This window comes from Muntiacus reevesi, chromosome 18 (assembly GCF_963930625.1).
Source record: "Muntiacus reevesi chromosome 18, mMunRee1.1, whole genome shotgun sequence".
Lineage (NCBI taxonomy): Eukaryota > Metazoa > Chordata > Mammalia > Artiodactyla > Cervidae > Muntiacus > Muntiacus reevesi.
Genome location: NC_089266.1, coordinates 36,069,910 through 36,083,209, shown reverse-complemented (window position 1 = coordinate 36,083,209; position 13,300 = coordinate 36,069,910).

Here is a 13,300-nt window from a genome sequence, read left to right as displayed (position 1 = left end):
AAGAAGAACAACCCAACCAAACAGATGAAAGGGATACTCAAAAATAAAAATGCTTTTCTCATTAAAAGAGAATTAAAGGAGTCCTGCTTGTTCAACATACTGGTTACACTTGTTTGGTTATATGAGTGTTTTAAGAGAAAGATTTTCCTTCAAGAGGTATTTCTAAGCATCATTACCTAGTGTGTTCATTCTCATGTATTCTTATGTTCTAGATATTCTTCATTGTCAGCATTAATTTATTTTTGACCCAGAAGTTATCTTAGAGAGAGTTTTTCTTTAATTTCCAGGCATTTGATTTGCTGGGTTTTGTTTTTCCCACATCCTCTAGAAACTTTTAATATCTTCTCTCTGTACTCCTGTGATTTGAAATGTCACATTAGATTGTGTTAATTTGGCCTATTGTGATATATTATGCTGCTCTTTTAGACATTTGAGTCCCTATTTCTGAGGAATTTTCTTATATTATTTCTTTCATAAACTTCTCCTTTCCATTTTCTCTGTTCATTCGGGAATTTATATTAGATCCTGGACCACTAGATTGATCTCCTAACACTGCTGTTCACTTGTATTTCCCTCGCTTTTTCTGTATGATCCCCTTTCTTTGACGTTTCTTCTAATTTAGCCTCCAATCCTTCTACTAACTTGAAATTTTAAAAAAAATCAGCAATTGAAAACATCATACTAAGTGAAAAAAGTCAGACAAAAAAAAGGTCACATTTTGTGTGATTCCATCTACATGAACTGTCCAAAATAGGCAAGTCCATAGAAACAGAAAGCAGATGGGTGATTGCCAGAGGCTGGGGAGGGGCTGGGGAACACCTGCCAGGCATTATGGATACAGAGTCTCCTTAGGGAGGATATATCTTCTTTGGGGATGAGGATAATGTTAGAACTAGGCAGAGGGAATAGTTGCACAACACTGTGAATGCACTAAATTCCACGGAATTGTGTATTTTAAATGGTTTGTTTTGCATCATGTAAATTTCACCTCAATTTTTTAAAAAAGCAATTAAAAAAAAAAGGCAAGTGAATCAAAAAAGAAATCAGCAACTTTTAATCCCCACGATCTCTATCTGGTTTTTTTCATTTTTTTTCATAACATCCATTTTGTTATTTATTTAATGAACGTAATAGTCTCTCTGAGGATATCCTTTACATTCTTTTAGTCTCCTTTGTAGTACTTCAGCTTTCTCTAAAATTATTTTTAGTTATGTATTGATTTTTACCTCTTGTTTTAGTTAGAGTCTGTGGTTGTTCTAAAATGTGTTCACAAACAAAGAGGTGAAGCCTAATTCTCCTCCCCAAATGTGGGTTCAGGGACTTGTTTCTCATGATAGAAGAAACTGGAAATGATGGTGTAGAATCCAAGACTAAAGCTGCAAAAGCCTTCCTCGCAGTGCTTGCTCTTTCTCTCTCTCTGATCCATCAGTCTGGGGGAAGCCAGCTGCCGAGTCATGAGGACCCAAGCAGCCCTGTAGAGAGGTCCACGAGTGGAGGAACTAAAACCTCCTGCCAACGGCCAGCAAGGAACTGAGGCCTTCTCACAGCCGTGTGAACGAGCCGTCTTGGGAGGCACCTGGGTCTCCTTCCCACGTCCTCAGATTCTCACTTACCGGTGCTGCTTTCTGATGCTCAGGTAGGGAGGTGGTCAGAATAACGGAAGCCCCCAAAGGACAGAAAAAGCAGGTGGCCTTTTCTCTGGGGTCTTTCAGCTTATTTAAAAGAAGACCCTGATCTGTTTCCCAGAGAAGGCAGCAGATACCTGGCTGCTGGGTTTTCTGTGGAGGGAAAAGGAGCAGGGGGTGTGACTGTAAATAGATGTTAAATTACTTCTTCCTTTCAGCCTATTCTCTCACTCCATTTGCTAGGGTTTCAGGATCTCAAGCCGCTCTGGGTTCTAGAGGGAGAGTCTTCTTAATCTCTGTCTCTGTCGACCTTAACTCTCCTCTGCACTTCCTCTAGCCTGCAGAGCCGGTTACATCTTTTCTGTCTTAAAGGAATTTGTTGCAGTCTCCTATCCATGGCTGAACTTTTACTTGCTCACTTTGACGTCACTAATTATACTGATTTTTTTCTCTTGCTATCATTTTAGTAGGTCTCTGAGGGAAGGTAATGCCTAGTAATTTTAACCACAACTCCCTTTCTTTAACTCTTAATTTTTGCACTGCTTTTATTTTTAATCCATCTCTTAAATACAACTTAACATTCAGCTTGTTTATTTTAGTGAGTAGACTTGTCTCGTTTATTTATTTAAATAATAGATATTTCTGGGTCTTATTTTATCTTCATTTTTATTGCTTTAAATGCTTTCTTGATTGTCAGGGAATGTTTGACGGGAGGATTCCTACGTGCTGTCTCTCCTGAGTCCTTTGTCCCTCTTCAAGTGGAACAGCACGCTGCTCCCAGGGCCTGAGGTCATTGTGTGAGGCAGGCTTGGGTCTCCTTTAGTAAACCTTCTCTTTAGGACAAAACTGCCTAGTCTCGTTCCCCTTTCTTGAGATATGGATTGTCTCCTGACCTTGTGACTAACATTACCCCTTGTTCCCTTGGTAACAGTTGCTGTACGTTTGGTTTTCTGATCTCTATCATTCCCGAAAGAAGTTTCTTGTACCACAGCCTATATATACTCATAGGAAAATCATTAAAGCACCTTTGCTCCATCAGAACTTAGGTCCCCGGGTCTTTTCTCTCTCTCTCTCTCTCTTTCTCTCTTTTACTTTCTTATCGTCGACCCTGTACCACCAGGTTCCGGTCCATTAAAGGACCCCAACACTTGATGCCCATTATTTCCTGCATAAGTTGTTTTAGATTTTTCAAGTAAAGTTTTCTTTCTTGTGAGTTGCAAAGTACACAAAATATGTCCTAACTTTCCAGCAGATGTTTTTATAATTTTATGAATGACATTTAATCCCTCCATCTTGGAGGTCTTGCTCTAAAACAATGGTCACCATTTTTTAAAATAAAGAGTCAGAGAGTAAATATTTTAGGCTTTGCAGGCCATATGGTCTCTGTCACAATTAGTCACTTCTGTGGTAGCATGAAAGGAGCCACCAGCATTAGGCAAATGCATGAGCATGTCTGCACTCCAGTAGATCTTTATTTACAAAACCAGGTGATAAAAAAAAGAGAGAGAGAGAGAAAAAACAGGTGACAAGCAGAAACTGGCCCGTGGGCATTCATGTGCCTACTTCTGCTGTAAAAGATGAGAAAATTATCACACACTTCATCTTTTCTTTTCTCTTTATCTTTCAGTAGTTGAGACTCTAGTCTTATTTTCCGTTATCTTGATGGCTCATTTTATAAAATCAAAAAATATAGTGAACTGTGAAAGACAATGTCAAGAGAATGAGAAGAAAAGCCACAGACTGGGAAAAAATATTTGCAAAAGACACATCTGAAAAAAGACTCTTATCTAAAATATACAAAGAACTCTCAAAACTCAACAATAAAGTAACAAGCAGTCCAGTTAAAATATGAGCCAAAGACCTTAATAGACACCTCACCAGAGGAGATACACAGATGGCAAATAAGCATATGAGAAGATGACTCCACAAACTATGTCATCAGGGAAATATAAATTAAACAACAGTGAGATATCACTACATATCTTTTAGAATGGCCAACCTCTATAACACTGACGACACCAGATTCTGGCCTCCAGAATTGTGAGAGAATACATTTCTGTTGTGTAGAGCCATCAAGTTTGTGGATATTTGTTAGAGCAGAAACTGGTACACAGGCCATTGGTGACCATGCTAAGTGCAGGTAAGTATCGCTCCCATTTTACAGATGTAGAAATCAAGTCTCCATAAATTCCCAAAGATCACACAACAGGCCAATGACAGGACCAGGGCTCAGCCCAGTCCTGCCAGGTTCTGAAGCTCAGACTCTCCCATTATCTGACACTGTTTCCATCAGTAGACAGACCCTCAGGGTCCAGCATCAGGGAGCCGGCCACCCACTACTGCCCAGTGTTATCCAGTCCACTCAGAGCATTCTCCCCAGAGCTCAGTCCGGGTGCTGGACCTGACAGTAGACACCTGGTAACTCTCCTACAAAGCACTGGGGCCATAGCTAGTAATCCACAAGTATTCAAACCTTCAGAGCCAATGATGCATCTCACTGACATTTTTCTTGAAGAAGCCTCAACCAAAAATATCCTTCACAGCATTCATTACAGATGCATAAAAACAAACAATCTAAATGTCCAACAGTATGAGTTTGGTTAAATAAATTATAATCCATTCATATAATGGATAAGTAGATGGAAGAGTCCACTTACTTTCAAAGTGATACTTATAAAGATTAGAGGGTAAATAGTGTATATATATACACTATAATATATATAATAGATTATATAATATAATAGTAGTAATAATAGTATATATTTAATATATATAGTGTAATAATAGTGTGTGTGTATATATATATATACACACACACTGTTGCTGCTGCTGCTAAGTCGCTTCAGTCATGTCCAACTCTGTGCGACCCCAAAGACGGCAGCCCACCAGGCTCCCCCATCTCTGGGATTCTCCAGACAAGAACACTGGAGTGGGTTGCCATTTTCTTTTCCAATGCATGAAAGTGAAAAGTGAAAGTGAAGTCGCTCAGTCGTATCTGACTCTTCTCGACCCCATGGACTGAAGCCTACCAGGCTCCTCTGTCCATGGGATTTTCCAGGCAAGAGTACTGGGGTGGGGTGCCATTGCCTTCTCTGATATATACACTACCATGTGTAAAATAGACAGCTGATGAGAAGTTGCTATATAACACAAGGAACCCAGCCTGGTACTCTGAGATGACCTAGTGGGGTGCGGTGAGGGGAAAAGAGGGAGGCTCAGGAGGGAGGTGATATATGTATAATTGTGGCTGATTCACGTTGTTGTAGGGCAGAAACCAACACAACATTGTAAAGCAATTTTCCTCCAATTAAAAAATAAATTTAAAGAAGTAAAGACTAGGAGGAAGAAGGAAAAAATTCTAATGTGTTGTGAAGTGGAGAAAGGGATAAAAAATATTCAAATTTAGGAATTCGACAGAGAAGAAGCCAGAAAGGAATATACCAAAGTATGAATCATAATTAGTTTAAAAATGAGAACTTTGGTGACTTTTTTCTTATCCTCTAGTCAACAAATTTTCTGTAGTGATATTACATTCCCTTTATGATCAATTCTTATATACTTAAGAAGAGACATTTTTCAGCTGTATAACTTATTTATAAGAACCAAACCAGCATGATAAAGACTCTCACAATTTCAAGCCATAAATGATTCAGCATCTGGGAGTACTTAGTCTGGAGATGGACAGACTAACGAGTCTTGATCACAATCCTTCAACACATGAAAGCTGTCACTTGTGAGAAAAACGAGCTTTCCTCCACATGAAGACAGAGAGCTGGATGAAGGGTAATGGGAAACCATCTGTTCTGCATGAGATTCTCCAAGAGTGAAATGTTCCAACAATAGAGGGGCTGCCTGTAAGGTGGGGAGCGCCCATCACTGGAGGTATTCAAGCCTAAGACAGAGCTGGGGGTCCAATATGAAGAAGTAGTTTGAAAGAAAGTGGGAAAAAATCAAGATGTGGGAGAAATACAATAAGAAGGTGACTAACAGGGGTGAGAAGCATCAGTGATCCTGGACGCCTTTCTTGGGCCACTGCTTACTCCTAGTGGGTTTCAGCAAAGAAAACCACAGATGGAAAAAAATCTCACAGGCTGTCATAAATGCCTCAGAACACCAGCGCCAGAGGACCCTAGAGGCCATTTAGGCTCCGAGCCTCCTGCTACCCAAGAGGAAATGGAGATTCAGAGAGGGCAAGTATGTTCTGGGGACATACAGCAGATCTGTTTAGAGCTGTTTAGATCTCGGGCACCAGGCAGCTGACTTCCAGACCACCCCATCCACCGCTGTACCACCCCCCAAACTCCACTCCTACCTCACACTTCCTGGGAATTTGGTTCCCTCCAGATAGGAGGACAAACTCAGAAAGGGCTGTGAGCTCTCCTAGAGAGAGAGAAAAACAGAAACATCAAGGGTCAGAATGAAAGATGATGGCTCTTCTGGTCTACCTCTCTCCTCTTGTTCTGTGAGTCACACACACACACACACACACACACACACTTTTCTGGGAAGAAATTAATGACCCCTGGGCTGTTCATTGTTCTTTTACTCTAGTGACAAAAAGCACTCGTGATTACTCTGGTTTCATATAAAACCAATATTTGATGGAAGTTGATATTTGTTTGGAAATAATGAAATGTCTATCGGAGCCCAGGCACCATACCGGCCCGAGGTGAGAGTGGAATGCACCCCACTTCATATTTCATTCCAAGGAAAGGCCCTCCTGTAATGAAAACAATTGTGTCCATGTCTCCGGAGCCGAGACGAGGGAGCCGGAGCATTTCCTGAGGAAACCTAGGGAAGAACCGATCAATAAAATCCATCAGACTCACTGCATTCTTGAAGCACTTTTTGTGTTCATTTATCCTCGACCTAGGAGTGATTATGTCAGGGTCTTTTTCCCAAGGACTCTGCAAAATAAAACAACTTTCCATCCCGAGTCCCTTTTGTGAAAGGGTTTCTTCAACCATGTGTTCACTGTTTATTTTGGACAGTACAGGGGCCATCCAGGATGACTTTATCATTGGCAACAGGTTTCCTAATGATGCCTCATTAGTGACACACCATCCCCTGTCTGACCATGGGGAGCAGGGGGACAATTATCAAGGCCACCCCGACCTTCCTGAAAGCCCAGACCAGGCGCTGACTTCCTGTCTCTGAGCACCCACACATTAGCAGCTTTGGGGAAGACCAGACATTCCTAGCAATAGAAAAGATGAAAATGTCCACCGCCAAGTCCTCTGCTCCTTTAAAAAACACCTAAGATAATTGTAGAATCACATGCCATCGTAAGAAATAACACAGAGGGGCTTCCCTGGTGGTCCAGTGGGTTAAGAATCCGCCTTCCAATGAAGGGGACATAGGTTCCATCCCTGATTGGGGAACTAAGATCCCACAAGCAACTTAAGCCTGCACGCCTCAATTAAGACTTACTGCAGCCAAAACTAAATAAACAAAAATTTTAAGGAAAAAGAATCTATCACATTCTGAAAGATACAACACAGAGAAAGCCCTGTCCACTTTGTCCAGTTTGAAAACTGTACTGTAACATCACCACCCCGAAACAGACATTGATACAATCCACTGATCTTGTTCGGATTCCCTCAGTTTTCCTTGTACTCCTTTCGTGTGTATTCACCAACTCAAAGGACATGAGTTTGAGCAAACTCCAGGAGATACTGAAGGACAGGGAAGCTTGGCCTGCTGCAGTCCATGGGGTCACAAAGAGTCAGACACAACTTAGTGACTGAACAGCAAAAATTAAGTTCTGTGCAATCTTATCTTCTGGTAGTGATGATGTTAGTAGTGGTCACTCTATCACCTTGTATGCAACTCCACACTCAAGATACTGACCCTTCTGTATTTTTAAAAATCGCACCCATCACCTTCCACCCACCAACCCTAATCCTTAGCAGCCACTAGTTTGTTCTTCATCTCTGTAACTTAGTTGTTTCAAAAATGTTACAGAAATGAAATCATACAGTCTGTAACCTTTGGGGACTGGCTTTTTTCATTCGGCACAACTCTCTGGATAGTCAACCAAGCTGAATCAACAGTATATTCCTTTTCATGGCTGAGTAGTAAATAGCCCGTGGTATGGATGTACCTGTTTATTAACCATTTAACCATTAAAGAACATCTGGGCTGACTCCAGTTTTCAACTTGCCAGTAAAGCAGTCTTGAAAATTTGTGCACAGACTTCTGCATGAACATAAGTTTTCACTTCTCTGGGTAAACATCTAGGATGTTGGTATGCTTGCCTGGTTGTACCATAGTTGCTAGTTGGTAAGAAAGCTGCCAAATTGTTGTTCATAGTGGCTGCACCATTTTATATTCTCACCAGCGATGCTTAAATGATCCAGTTTCTCAGCATCCTCACCAGCATTTGGTGTTGTCATTATTTTTTTTTTATTTTACCCATTCTGATAGGTGTGTAGTGATAGTTCATTGTGGTTTTAATTGGCATTTCCCTAACAGTTGCTGGTATTGAACACCCTAGATTCATTTTCCAGCTGTATATCTCCTTCAGTGAAATGTCTATTCATGTATTTAGCCTATTTTCTAGTTGGAGTATTGTGTTGTTTTTTTTTTCCATGGCTTTTGTTTTTCCTGTCATTCTCTGCAAACCACCAAGCTGGCCTTGCCTCAAGGGCAGCTCTGCTGAAGGGTTCCTACCCTCCTAAGAGGGAAAAGCCAGAAATCTCAGAGAACACCCACCCACCCTGTTCTTTTCTCTCTCTCTCTCTCTCTCCCATCTGTACGTTAGAGTGGGGAAAAAGATTCTTAGGAGAAGGAGTTTTGATCCCAGCTCTGCCGTGCCTTGTTGTGAAGTCTGGGGGCTCTTTCACCCCCTTCTCTGACTCTTTGCTTTCCCATCTGTAAAATCAGGAAGTTGGACCTGGTGATGTCTGACAGCCTGGTCCGCTTTCTTTCCCATCTCTGTCTCTGGGTTTGGCACAGCACTGACAATTCTGCAGAGACATTGCTGTTTTGAGCATGTGCTGTTTGGAGCTTCCCAGCACGACCCTCCCTTCTCTTGGTTAACAACTCAGGATTTTCAGGCAGGCATCTACTCTCCCCCACACATCCTGGGTGCTTCAGAGGAAGCTGACTCCATCCCCCAGCTCCCACTCCCTCCACCCCTGGGGCCATGTGCCAGGCCTAAACTAATCTGTGAGCTCCATCCTCTTGAAGATTTCTCACCTAAGTGGATCCAACCAGCTGAAGTCTGAAGATTTTGTTTGCTGGCTGGGGGGCAAAAATACCCTTCTCCCCAAGGACCATGAACCAGGGGCCAAACAGCCCTCCAAAACTGGCAGGCATATTGGTGGCCACGAGAGGAGGAAAAAGGAACTATGGGAAAGGAACCATCACAAAGGAGGGGGCCAAAAAGGGAACCTGGGACTTGGTCGCATCATCATCAAGACAACCCTGAAGACTCACCCTATCACGAGCCAAGACATTAGCCAGCTGGATTTTTCTGTTACTTGCATCCAAAAACTCCTAGTATGCACAGATGGCCTCCCAAAACCCTGACAAGCTGGTGTAATTCAGAGATGTCTTCCTGTTTCCTGGCACAAGGAACTCCCCTTTGAAAGCACAGTTGCATGTACTTACAACTGTGGGCAGTGCTGTCCTTTCTCCCTTGCAATTTCATTTATTTTTTATTTTGGAAGCTTCATTGAGATATAGTGAAAGTATCAGTCGCTCAGTCATGTCCAACTCTTTTCAACCCCATGGACTATAGCCATCCAGGCTCCTCTGTCCATGGATTTCTCCAGGCAAGAACACTGGAGTGGACTGCCATTCCCTTCTCCAGGGTCTCCTACAGTGCAGGCAGATTCTTTACCATCTGAGCCACCAGGGAAGTCCTACTGAGATATAACTGATACATAAAAAACTGCACATATCTCATGTATACATTTTGATGAGTTTGAGTATATAAATACACCTGTGATACCATCAACATGATCAAGGCATTAAACATGTCCATCCTCTCCAAAAATGCACTTGTGTTCTTTGTATGGTTTGTTGTTGCTGTTTTGTGTTCTGGTTTGGGGGCTTAGGGACTTTTTCTGGTGGTAAGCACACTTCATGTACAATCTTCTTAACATGCTTTAACATGCACAGTACAGTACCTACCATCTCAGTATACCACCTGTCCCTCTGAAGACCATCTGTCCTGACGGGCAGACAAGGGGGACAAAGTCTCTGTTCTCCACCAGCAAGCTGCCATCTCAGCATCAGTGTCTTTCCCAGTGAGTCAGCTCTTCACATCAGGTGGCCAAATTATTGTAGCTTCAACTTCATCATCCATCCTTCCAATGAATATTCAGGGTTGATTTCCTTTAGGATTGACTGGTTTGATCTCCTTGAAGTCCAAGGGACTCTCAAGAGTCCTCTCCAGCATCACAACTTGAACGCATCAGTTCTTCAGCGCTCAGTCTCCTTTATGGTCCAACTCTCACATCCGTACATGACTACTGGCAAAACCATCAACTCTATTACCTTATCGATCAGAGTCCCACCCTTATGACCACATTTAACCTAACTCACCTCCTCTGAGGTCCCATCTCCAAATCCAGTCACACTGAAGGATAAGGCTCCAACATATGAATGTAGGAGGCAACACAAACATTTGGTGCCTAACGTCTAGTTCGGGCTTGATGGTGAGATTAGCCAAGTAAAGAAGGCTGCTGCCCCACCCCCTCTCCTTCCCCTGTGATCATTCTGGAAAACAAGACGTGTCTCCTTACAGCAGAGAGACGGGCAATATTGAAATTGCTCCCCTAATCTTTATGCGATTGCCTTCTCCCTGATAGAAATATTGCCTCTTGCTGAGTATTTATTGTCTGCTTCTCTGCAAAGTATTGACTTTATGTAACAGTTTGATATACATCAAATCCTTTACGGATTTAATAAACTCCTCTGGTCAGCCTTCTGTTGTGAACACAATGAGATTTATGGTCGTCTTGGTGTAAAACCCTTTTTCCTTGAAATTTTCTACTTTCAGATATCAAAAGATAAGAAGGCAGACATTTATCATCTTGGAAATCGTACCCCATGTCGGCCTGCTGGGTATTAGTCAGGAATGACTAGTGGTTAAAGGACTAAAATATGACAAATGCTTGACTGCCGAACAGCTGAGGCTGGGAGAAAAACGGGATTTAAAAAAAAAAAATTCACCCTCCTCCCCTCAAAAAGGATTTTTCTTCTCAATTAATCATGTGAGCCTCTGGGGCAGAGTGCAGACTAATTTGAGTTGGATGCATAACCTTGGGAGGACTCAACTGAAAGGTTGAGAAGTTGAGTCAATTTGGGACACATTTAGCAAGTGCCTGTTTTGTGCCGGGTAAGGGCGGAGGAGCTGCAGACAGAGTCACGATGCTAGATGGGGTGGAGGCAGGGAGGCAGGAGGGCACCTGTGTGGGAATTAACTCTTCCTCTAGGTATTCTTGCACCTTCTACATCCATCTCTGAGGCTCTTACCCCAGGTATAGAGTCCCTCACTTACATATTTCTCTCTTCCTTAGATTGAATTAGACCTTTAGCACCTAGAGAACACAAGCTCCAAGGATTGTTTGTCAAGGGAATAAACAAATGAATGAGTGATGAGTGAATGAATAAATGAGGGAATGACCAAATGAATGAATCTGGCCTAGATTGTTAGGAAGAGGTAAGGACAGGAACAAGAGGACCATCTGGGAAGCAACTGAACTGAATGGATATTTATAATTCTCCTTGAACTCAAAAGAAAATTCCTGGAAAAAATCACAACCTGAATGAGGAGTTTGAGAGGATCAAGATAGAGAAGAGCCTCTTCAGTGTTCTAGATGTTGTTTTGAAGAACCTATAGGACACAGGAAAAGAAATAGGAAAGAGATTTATTGAGTTTCAAAGCCTCCCGTTAAAATTCAATGCCATGAGAAAAGTGGGTTTCCACATTTAATTGTCTTTCTCACAGTAACTGAGTGTCAGTCTTTTCTAAGAGCCTATTAATTCCGTAATTTAGTGTGGCGAGAACAGAGGGACCGACGGAGGCAGCCTGGGGTTTTTTTCTCTCCTCATTGACTACCTGTCATCCCGCATGAATGCTAGAGTGGCTTCCTCCTTGAACACTGAAAATACCCCCCAATTTAAAAGTTTTTATAGCCAGTTTGATAATTAAGAAAAAGATCCTCTGCATCAGTTAGCAAAAATGAGGTCCATGACACTGCTTGTTATGATTTTCATTACAGCTCAAAATAACGGGGCTCATGAGACGGCCCTATGGATGCCAAGTCCTGGACAGAGAGATGACCCAAGTGACTCTTCTGTGTGGATGGAGCTGTTGTCAAATAAAAATGTGATTTATTCATGGGGCCCCCAAACGCGCCGAACAAAGCCACCTGCATACATTAGATACACGGCCAGGTTTGCCTTGCCCAGCCTCTCCTCCCACCGTCAAAGGCATCCTGCAGTCTCTATCTTAGTCTTTGTTAAATTAAGACTCCGAGCAGGTCAGGCTCTTTTAGAGAAGGGCTGCTCTGCAGCCCAGGGCCCCCTAGCAGGCAGGGCTTCCACATAAAATGGGAATCTGGCAGCCAATGAGTCATCATGAACATGCATGGCCATTTTCCACTCTCAGAACCCACTCATGTGCCCTTACCACTTTCTCACCATAATAACTATGAAGAAGCAGAGATCAGATGTGGGGAAAATAACCAGCTAGCAGAGAGTCAGATGAAGCCTGCCTCCCTCCCTGTCTCACAGGGGTCTTGGGTCTGTCTCTAGCTGAAACTCTAAGCCACCGATTCATTCCTTTTTTTCATTCATTCATAAAGCACATATGTACCGTGACTGCTGTCTATAAGTCCCTCTGCTGGGTCCTAAGCAGACACTGAACAACCAGGTCAGCGTCTGTTCTCCAGGGAAAAGGCGATCCGTCGGGTGGCAGGGAAAGCCTGTGCATTGAGCCCTGTCAACAAAGAGCATTTCACCTCCAGGAAACTGTTGGGGGTTGCTTGAACTCAAGTACTCGGAGCGTGGAAGAGTGGGTGACCTGGGAAGTCACAGAAGGCTACATATAGATCCATATCCCTTCTGTACCTCATTCTAAGGAATTGAGTTTTTTTTTTTTTTCCTGAAAATGAGATATGAGGTGACCACTGTTTGTCTCTTGTATAGTTTTATAGCTAGAGTTTTTATTTTGTCTTTTTTTTTGCTATTGTTTTTGTGGGAGATATACAGTGAAGGTTTTAAAGTATAACCATTTCAAACATTGATTTATTCCCCTTTAAAACCTTTCCTTAAAATTGTTGACTTTCTGATTCTGATAGCAATATATTTACCAAGAAAAATTTAGGAAGACTGAAAATGTACCAAAAGTTTTTTTTTTTTTAAGACATATAATCCAAGAGTATTTAGAAGTACAATCAACCAAACTTAAAAACCTCTCCTTCCATCCCATGCACCACCCTCCCCTCTGTCCTTGACCACATCACAGTGACCTTCTATCCAGCTACGATTTCAGTGGGACTACGAAGCCAGGACCCAGGTATGTATTTTTTTTTCCATTTATTTTTATTAGTTGGAGGCTAATTACTTTACAATATTGTAGTGGGTTTTACCATACATTGACATGAATCAGCCATGGATTTACATGTGTTCCCCATCCTGATCCCCCCTCCCACCTCCCT